Source organism: Podarcis bocagei, assembly GCF_964188305.1.
Source record: "Podarcis bocagei genome assembly, chromosome: Z".
NCBI lineage: Eukaryota > Metazoa > Chordata > Lepidosauria > Squamata > Lacertidae > Podarcis > Podarcis bocagei.
In genome coordinates, this window is record NC_138140.1 from 20045065 (window position 1) to 20055176 (window position 10112).

Consider the following 10112-nt stretch of genomic DNA (forward strand, 5'->3'; position numbering starts at 1 on the left):
CACAAAGCTTGTGTGTAACTCACAGGATGACTTTTATGTGATCTCTGTGCTTCTGCAGCACTATGCCAAGCAGATCTAACGACAAGGGAAGGGCCACAGCTCAGCTGCAGAGCACCTGCCCTGCAAGCAGAAGATCCCAGTTTCAATCCACACTGGCATCTCCAGGTGGGGCTCAGAGAGACCCCTGCCTGAACCCCAGGAGAGCTTCTGCTACTGTCAGTCATTGCAGACAATGTGCTAGATGGACACTATGTGACCCAATGTGGGATGCAAAATGAAACTGATGCTCAGTCTGTCAAATGCCTTAGAAACAGAGGAAGGCCTTATAGTCTTGCAAGCACAAGATGGGCCTCTGTGGGGAGATGTCCTGGTGTTTGGGGGCCCAGATTAAGGGAGAAGGAATAGAAGTTGGTGGGGGCTTTGTGAGGGGACCGAAGGAGAGCTGTCCTGCCCCTCTGCCCACCCTTCATAGCCATCTAGCTTTCTGTCCCAGCCTTATCTTGGAACACAGAACAGGGGTGTTTGAATTAGACTTACAGAATTGGTACTCAACTGTTTTCATAACAGATGTCCCTGGATCTCTGGGCTTCTGTGACATCACACCAACTCAGTTAGTGCCTCTAAGGATGATTTCTCAATGGGCAGACAGACAGCATGAAGGTTGGGACAGAACCCCTGCTAGGGAGTTCCTGTGATAATGAACATATACATACTCAAAATCTATTTTTCATCATATCTGTTCTTCTGTGCTTACATCTGACACGTCATCCATATATCTGGGGCAATGTCAAATATGACAGAATCCTGAGCCTGACACCACAATACAGGCAAGATTTGATAGCAAACTGTGTAGGTTGTTTCATCTGCTTTCCTTGGCCTTGGAACATCAGAAAGAGCCTTCTGGATCAGGCCATATAGTCCAGCATCCTGTTCTCACAGTGGGCAGCCAGATGCTTGTGGAAACTTGCAAGTGGAACCTGATCAGAAGAGTATCTCTCCCCAACTGTGGTTTCTGGCAACTGGTACATTCAGAAGCATTGCTGTGGAGGCAGAACATAGCCATTGTGGCTAGTAGCCTTCAATAGTCTTCTCAATGAATTTACCCAGTCCTTTTTAAAAGCTACCCAACTTGGTGGCCCTCACTACCTCCTGTGGCAGTGAGTTCCACAGTTTAACTCTGCACTCTGTGAAGAAGGCTTTCTTTTTATTCGTCCCGAATCTTACAACGTTCAGTTTCATTAGATGTCTTCAAGCTCTAGTGTTAGCAAACTACGTGTTTGATTGTTTTTTTTGCTTTCCTTGGTTTATAATTTCCTTGTATTTATGGAAAATGTTCTTGGTCATCTTTTGGGCACCGCTGAATCTTTTCTTGTTACTGGAATGTAGAATTAAGCAGAGGCAGTAATAAAGGACATTTGAAAAGACCTCTCTCTAGCCCGCAAAAAAACACTTTGCTGCATTTAAAAGCAAACACAGAGATTTATGTGGGCTATTTTGATGGGGAACCCTGTATACCAACTCTCCCCCTCTGCATCCAGTTATCATTCAAGGGCATTCAAGCCCACTCATTTTGGTGGGGGGCGGGGGCCACAAGGATTAAACCCTCCACCTACTTGCTACTGCCACCACCAAGCTTGGGATGAATGAATACAACCCGAAGCCACCTGGCCCGCCTCACAAGGAGGCTTGTAAATGTCCCCCTGTCAGCTGGAGGGGAGTAAATCACCCCTGACAGCTACATCTCCACAGAGCCGTTAGAATTAATGTCACAATTTGGTGCCTAATGGAGCGAAGAGATTTGCCGAGCTGTGGCCAACACCTCCTGGGACGCCGGCCTCTCCTGGGACCTTGACTAGCACAGATGCCATCAGGGGTTGGCTTGTTCTGGTGCCGAGGCCAGAGCCATGTGGTGGGGCAGAGAGTGTGGGGAGGGCGGCAGGAAAGATGCAAGGACAGGCAGGCAGGCAACTGAACTGTCAAGCAAAAAAGGCCCTTTGTTTTGCAAAACCTTTGGCTGTGTATACACCACACCATTTGGGGGTTTGTGTGGCATATTTTTATTTATTTTCAAGAAGAAAAACTAGGTCCAGAATAATAAAAAAGTGTATTCAGCGGTACAGGCGTTTGTCATTTTGGAGTTAGTAATGGTTATGGCAAAGGTTGATGAATGCACATCATCACCTCCAGTACTGCGTTTGTAAGAACGGGGTTGCTTAGTGTGGCAACACCTACACTTTGGAACTCCCGGCCTCTTGATATCAGGCCGGTGCCTTAGCTGTACTTTTTGCAGCATATGTCAAAAGCATTCTTGTTTAAACCAGCCTGTGTAGATGTTTAGAAAGTTGAGGTGAATTTTAACCTGTTTTTATATTTTAACTTTTTGCATGTTTTAAAGTACCTTTGTCATTTTTTTCTGGATTTTCTGGCTTTATCATTTTGTAAACTGCTTTCAAGTATTTTTAAACAATCAAGCAATGTATCAATATTATGAAATAAAAATAAAAAAGTAATAAATGCATCAAGTAACCACAGTACAAATAACTACCCTGAAAAGGTTCAGAAAAGGGCAACCAAGATTATCAAAGGAGTGGAGACGACTCCTCTCAGAGGAAAGATTGTAGTGTTTGCAACTTCTTTCTTAGAAGAAAGAGGTTGTGGGGGGAAGTAGACATATAGATCACCCAAGTGGGGTAATTTGTAAAATAATTGGCTGGATCCCTAAATCCAAAGCATAGGGCTAAACACACACCTCAGCAAGAGAGAGCTCCCAGCAGCATTTAAAACCTTAGAATTATGCAACACGGTGAAGCTTGAGGAATATAGACGTAGACCTTTTAAACATCCCATTTAGTCCACTTAAAGTGCTTCTCTGGTTTCCACCCCCCTCACAATAAACAGACCATTAGTGAATTTAAAAGCTTTACTTACAAACTCCAAAGGTCAAATACATGTGTTCATGTGTTTTTCCATGCAGCATCAAAAATAGCACAGGTAGAAAATTTTGGGATACAAAATACAGTATAGTGAAATAGCCCTAAGCACACTGTAGTGAGCAAGCTCAGGCACATCCAATCTAATGTTCCCTCACTGGGGAAAAATAAGTACATTTTAATCTTCCTAGATGTATTTCCTCAAGGAGGAAAGTGAAACAGTGGATATGTCCAGAAACTATTTTCCCACGGTGAACAATAACTTTCAGAGGAAACCTACAACTCTCGTAACAACTGTGGTGAGTTTGTTTCATACCATATGAAAACCCTCCTGTAAGAGGAAAGGATTACATATAATCATAGATTTGTAGAGTTGGAAAGGACATTGGTCATCTAGTCCAACTCCCTGCAATGCAGGAATCCTGCCCATAGCTGTCCCTGGGTGGACTCAAAGCACCAACCTTCTGGTTAACAGCCAGACACACTGACCCATTATGGCACTGGGGCTCATCCCAAATAATTATTTACTCTGCTATCCCCAACCTGTCTTATTTTAACCATCCTGTTTCTCCCTACAGTGTCCATGAAACTCTTGGCTGTGCCCTTCCATCATCCTAACACACCAGACCCTACAAAAGCCACCCACCTCTGCATCCTAGTTCTCAAAGTGTCCAGTCAGATGCCTCTAGAAAGCCATTAAAAGAAGGCACAAAGGCAACAAGCCTAAGAACATAATAAGAGCCTTGCTGGATCAGGCCAGTAGCCTATCTGGTCCAGCATCCTGTTCTCACAGTGGCCAACCAGATGTCCATTACAGGAAACCCACAAGCAGGATTCGAGCACAAGAGCAGCATTCTCCCCTCCTGTGGTTTCCAGCAACTGGGATTCAGAATTGCTGCCTTTAACTGTCGAAGAAAAGCATAGTCATCCTGGCTGGTAGCCATTGATAGCCCTCTCCTCTGTGAATTTGTCTAATCTTCTTTTAACGCCGTCCAGGTTGGTAGCCATCACTGCATCCCAAGGGAGTGAGTTCCACATTTTAACACTGCAGTGCGTGAAGAATGACTTTTAAAAAATCTGTCCTGAATCTTCCGACCTGCAGCTTCGAGTTCCAGTGTTAAGAGAGAGGGAGGAAAAAACATTTCTCTATCCACTTTATAAACTTCTGTCCTGCCACCTCTCACTTTTTCAGAGTATCAGAGGTAGATTCCTTGTTCCCTCTGTATTTCCAAAGCAAATCTGATAACAAAGATTTACTGCTTGGCTATCATTAATCACCACATAATTATCTCTGTCAACAAACTTTCAACAGGAGATGTCTAGTTTGCCATCTTCCCCCCTTGAAGCTGCTGCTAAGGACAAATGCTTGACTGTGAGTAAAATATATGCTTTAAACTTACTTTTCAGTCTCTTGCCTGTTTCTTCTTCTTTTTTTACCCAAATAATTTTATTGGTTTTCATGTAAATACAAGAACAACATATAAATACAGCAACTTGTCCAGTGGTACATTCTTATTAAGTTTCATATGCAGTACACAGTACACAAGCAATATGTTTATTTATGTATTGTCAATTGAATAAAGGGGAGATCAGGCCAATGGCTAAATCCTGTGCTTTCAATTAAAGTACTTAAGATGGGATTTAAACACTGCTCAGGCCCACACTTTCAAATGCAATCAGTAATCTTTTTGACTGTTAACCCACACTCGTGGGTCTGTAGAGGGGTAATATTTAGTTAATTATATCCCCTCACCTACTTAATAAAACCCATCATAGGGACCTCACCTGTTCTCCAAGAATTCTCAAAGATTATAGACAGAGGCACAAGCTCCTTTAGTATCCTTGGGTGCTGCTCATCAGGCCCTGGAGAGTTGTATTCATTTGGCAAATTCATGGAGGATAGGGCTAGTGATGGCTACTAGTCATGATGGCCATCCTGTTTCCATAGTTGGAGGTATTAGTGCTTCTGAATACCAGTTGCTGAAAGCCACAAGAGATGAGTGGGCTCTTGCACTCAGGTCATCCTTGTTGGCTGCCCATGAGCTACTGTTGAGCCATTGTAAGAAGACAATTCTGGACTAGATGGGCCAATGGCTGATGCAGCCGATTCTTCTGGTGTTCTTATGTTTGAAGGCTGGGAGGATGGGGGCCAGGAAACACCCCTTTGGAGGATCATGCCCACAGCTCAACTCTTCAATTCCTCACAATCTAGGTGAGACAGGTGTTTCAGCTCATGACATCTAATGGCATTTAACATGCATCTCCATGAAGATGCATGTACGTCATCTGGGGCCAGAGTGTTGCTTCTTTGCAAAATAATATAACTTCAGCCATCACTGATCACTTCTTAGTTCTTAAACAGCCTCGAAGGTTTGCTAAAGAGAGGCAAATAGTTTTTTTAAATGACAATAATAATTGCAAACCAGAGTGGCCTGCCTAAGGGAGGGATCTGTCTACACCATGTAAATATATCTTTGGAACTCCCAAGTGATGGGGATTAAATGTCGCTCTGGGGTAGGTATGTTTGCACCTTGGTTCAGAAGGAGGATAAGGCAGGGGAATCGACCACAAACACTAATTATCTGCAAGACAAATTCATCGTGTGCTGTTATTGTGAACTGCAGTTCGTATCCTGGAGGTTGTGGGTGGTGCAACCCCCTTAAAAACCTTTTGTGGTGAAAGCTAGTCATCAGCATTAAGGCCCGGACAGATTTATAAACTGCTAAGTGTCCCCCTGGGACAGACCGAACTGCTCACGGATAAGATCTAGCCTGCTGCATCCAGCTGGCGTAGCAAGAATGCACGAAATCTAAATTAATTTGGGAATCGCTTCTGCTGCTCCTGATGGCAAGTTGTTGCTTTAAGCCTCTGTAAGGCATTGAAACAGGAGAATTGCACTGGGGAGAAGAGAAAGGTGTGTGTGTGTGTGTGTGTAAGATTATATAAGAAGCAATCCTTTTAAACCCAAGAGCAGATCCATTAATGACAGTGTGATAGTCACACTTTAGATAGACACTCTTCCAATATTTTTAAAGAGAGGTGTGATCTCCTCTGATACACAAATACGGGGAAATAAGGGAGGGGGCCGTGGCTCTGTGGCAGTGCAGGTTCAAAGCCCAGTGTCTCCAGACAGGGCTGGAGGAAGATGCCACCTTGAAACCCTTGACTTCAGAGGGGAAAAATATAGCTTAGTTGGAGATCATCTGTTTTGCATGCAGAAGACTCCAGATTCATTTCCCAATGGCACAGCTAAGTAGGGCTGGGGAAAGACCCCATCTTGAAACCATGGAGAGTCACTGCCTGATGATGCAGACAACACAGAGCTAGGTGGACCTGGGGCCTGATCCAGCTTACTCCACTAACCCCACAGGGCCACATTCACTGGAATTTGCAGGCATTCAATAAAACCGAATGTTGGAAGATTCAGTACAGATGAAAGAAAGGCCTTCTTCATATAGCAAAGAGTTAGGCTGTGGAACTCACTCCCACAGGAGGAAGGAATGGCCACCTACCTGCAAGCAACTTATCCAAGGAAGGACTTTCTGATGGCAAGAGACATTTGACCGTGGAACAGTCTCCCTTGGAAAGTGGTGGACTCTCTTTTCTTGCAGGTTGGATGGCCATCTGTCAGGGATGCTTTAGTTGATATTCCTGCATTGAAGGGGGTGGACTAGATGACCCTTAGATTCCCTATCAACTCTACAATTCTATGGTTCTATGATTCCATGCTGGATGAGATGGATGAGGTGGTTTGTGTCGGCAGTAAAAAATTGCCCACCTTCCCTCTTCTGGGGAAATATGTTGGGGAAGCAGCAATCATGGTGTTGCACTAATGAAAGTTCTCATTTATGAAGGCCATTAATTAAAAGCCTCCTGTAAAAGGAGGGTTGGCTAGCTGGCTGGCTGGCTCTCTAGCTGCATTTTCCTGGGGACATGAGACATTAGGCCCCTGCCTGAAAGCCTTGTCAACATTTTTTCAAGGAACGATGAAAATGTAAACGGCACTAAAATGATTCCATGGCGTTGCGGTTTGGGGAAAGGTCACCTCGCTGGATCTCATTTATCTCCTTGCCAATTTAAAGAGCTTCTTCTCTATTAGTGGTTTTTTTGAAATTAATGTTACCAAAGTAATGTGAACAATTATGGGCTGCAAAGGATTGATAGTTTACATGGAATAGAGACTGAGATCCTCAGAATGGGGGGGGGGCATATATAATTTTTTCCTCTTGCGTCTCTGTTGCCTTTTGATGGATGGGGGATCAAAAATGCTTACGTGGTTTAATTTGGAAGAGGACAAAAGGGCTGGGTGAAAAATGCAGTGAAAAGTTTGCAAAGAGGAAGGTTACGTCTGGGAAGAAGGAAAGAGGAAGCTGTTGGTGGATTCTCTTTGGCTGGAGGTTTTTAAGCAGAGTTTGGTTGGCCACCTGTCACAGATGTTTTAGCTGGGATTCCTGCATTGCAGAAGGTTGGGCTAGATGACCCTAGGGATCCTTTCCAAACCTACAGTTCTATGATTCTGCTCCTTCCTGGCCTGACTTGACTGGGAAGCTAGAAGGTGCAGCCACAGATGTTGCTTTGCATGCCATAAATTTCCACCCTCCTGGTAATGACCTTGCTCCAGCTTGCTCCATATGCCTGTGGATTGAGACTCATGGCAGCTGGCAGGACCCAAAGCAAATGGGGCCATTTTCATTAGGAGCACTTGACACCAGCCTGCCCTGGATGTCGTCAATCCTAAACTGCCAGCCCTTTGAATATATTTTTAAAAGGTGCAGTGAGATGGGATGATTAAGCAGGGCCTGCTGGGTTGTGAACAGGGCATCTCTCTAAGTCACGACAAAGCCTACCTGCCCTGGCAAGAGGATGCTAATCCCTTGGGACTAAAAAGGGATGTGAGTTGGTATTACAGTCATCTGGTGTTTTGTTTTGACAGTGCTGCTTTCCTGGGATAAGGATCAGGTTTTAACGGTGAGAGGGCTGGGAGGCCTCCAAGTCATACAGAACTGTCTTTAATTTAAAACCATGATGACTAGAATCTTGCTTTGTCTTAGAGGAAGGGCCATAACTGCTTTGCATGCAAATGGTCCCAGCTCCAAGTTGCATATCCAAGCAGGGCTTGGAGGATCCTCTGCCTGACACCCGGGAGAGCCACTGCCAGTCATTGCAGATTATCCTGAGCTAGATGGACTCATGGCATGGTATTAGGCTGCTTCCTATGTTCCTATTTAATTCAGCCCTCGAGGACCAGAATCTTATTTTATATTTTCAGGGAAGAGCTGTAGCTTAGTAGCAAAGCACCAGAGTTTCCCCCACCACTTGTATTGCATTCTGATCTAGATGGACAGATGGCCTAACTCTGGATAGGCTGCTTCCTATATTCCTGGGAGCATAGAAGAGCTTTGAGGGTGGTCAAGGCTGGTGCCCGTTTCAAGTTAGGCAATATTGAGCTGGAAGAATCCTAAATGACTCAACAGACAGGCCAGGATGAAAGGAACTTGCTCCCCAGCCACAATGCAAATGGCAGCAGCAACAGAGTCACAAGGTTGCATTTCCTCCAATTGGGCCCCTCCAGGTGCCTTGTACTACCTTACACCAGCCCCAGTCAAGTACAGCTAGGCTCCCATCAGTCCCAACCAGGACAGCCATATGATGTGGGGGCTGATGGGAATTGTAGTCCAAAACATCTTCAGGGCTCCAGGCTTGCGAAGGCTGGACCAGATACATATATTAGTTAGAAGGGGATGTTGAGTTTGCTTCTCTGAGTTCTGCCTCTAGTGAGTCCTGCTCACCACACAAACTTTGAAACTTATGGCCTATTGATATGAAGCAGACACCTTCACTGTCCTCGTTTTTGCTACCTGCAAAAATCTATTTTGTGTAGGTAAACCTATTCAGACACATGTAGAATGCTGACATGTGTTTCACAGATTATCCACACTTCTTCTTGTCCTACTACTTTCCCCCTGGCAAAGCTGCTCTTTAGAGCTCAATTGGAGAAAAAAGGCAAATTGGGTTCCCCCTGGATTGCCATTTGTTCCAACCTATTGCTAAAAACCACTCAGGCCTGTACTTTCTAGGCATGGGACCAGCAGAAGTGTGGCTGAGCCCTTAATCTGGTTGATCATTTACTTTTAATTATTTTTTGAAGGTTTTCAATTATGGCAATTATGGCTGCCCCCCCCCCCCGTAATTCAATTGTTTTATTATTTTTGTAAAGTGCTTTGAGGTTTTCTTTTTCTTTTAATAATCAAGCAGTATATAAACTTTATGGAATGAATAAATAAATACCCAGTACAGTAGACCAATTGAAATTGATGGGCATGACTCAATTAAGTTCATAAATTTCATTGAATTTACTCTGAGCAGAATTTAGTTGGATGCAATGCTCTGGCTTTGTGTGTGTTCCCAAAGATGATGATGAAGAAGAATTGTCATAAATGGGTTATTCAGCTACCTAAACCTTGATCTGCTTTTTTAAAAACTTTATTTATATATTCCATTTATATTCCACCCTTTTCTGCCTTGAGACTTGTCAGGGGAAAAAGTGGGGTATAAATAAATATAACAACAACAATGACCCTCCCCTCTTCACTGAATCTCCACAATGATACCGGGAGGGAGGGATTTGAACACTGTTCTCTCCTGGATCCTAGTCTGGTGCTCTAACCACTACATCATACTGGATCCTCCAGTGTTTGGGAAAGGGGGAAAGGCCCCATAACCCTGCCTGCCAAGATTACTTATGAGTAAGCCCCTGATTCCGGTGAGTCTTCCTCACTGCGTTAATCCATCTGCCTGCATTAAAAGACCCAGTTTCCTTTTGTCGTTCTGAACACGGACTAATATGTAAAGGATCTAGGTGGACAAGACTTTAGGATCTAATTAGAGAGTTCCTCTTATGCAAATTCCTTTTTCATTAAACTAAGTGTCTTATTAAAATATGGGAGATATTTGAATATATTGCTATGAGGAAATTAGTAACACTGACAGGGGAAGTTTTATGGCTTCCCCTTTTCCCTGCTTCCCCTGCACAGCCTCCCATTCAAAATACTTTATTCCAAAGTTTAATTATTTTGACGACCAGTTTTAAACATTGCTGGGGAATATTTGCACCAGGCGCCCAAATGGCGAAGAAAAGGGATTCGGAGACAGCATATTGGTTGTCAGAACCCATGAAATATT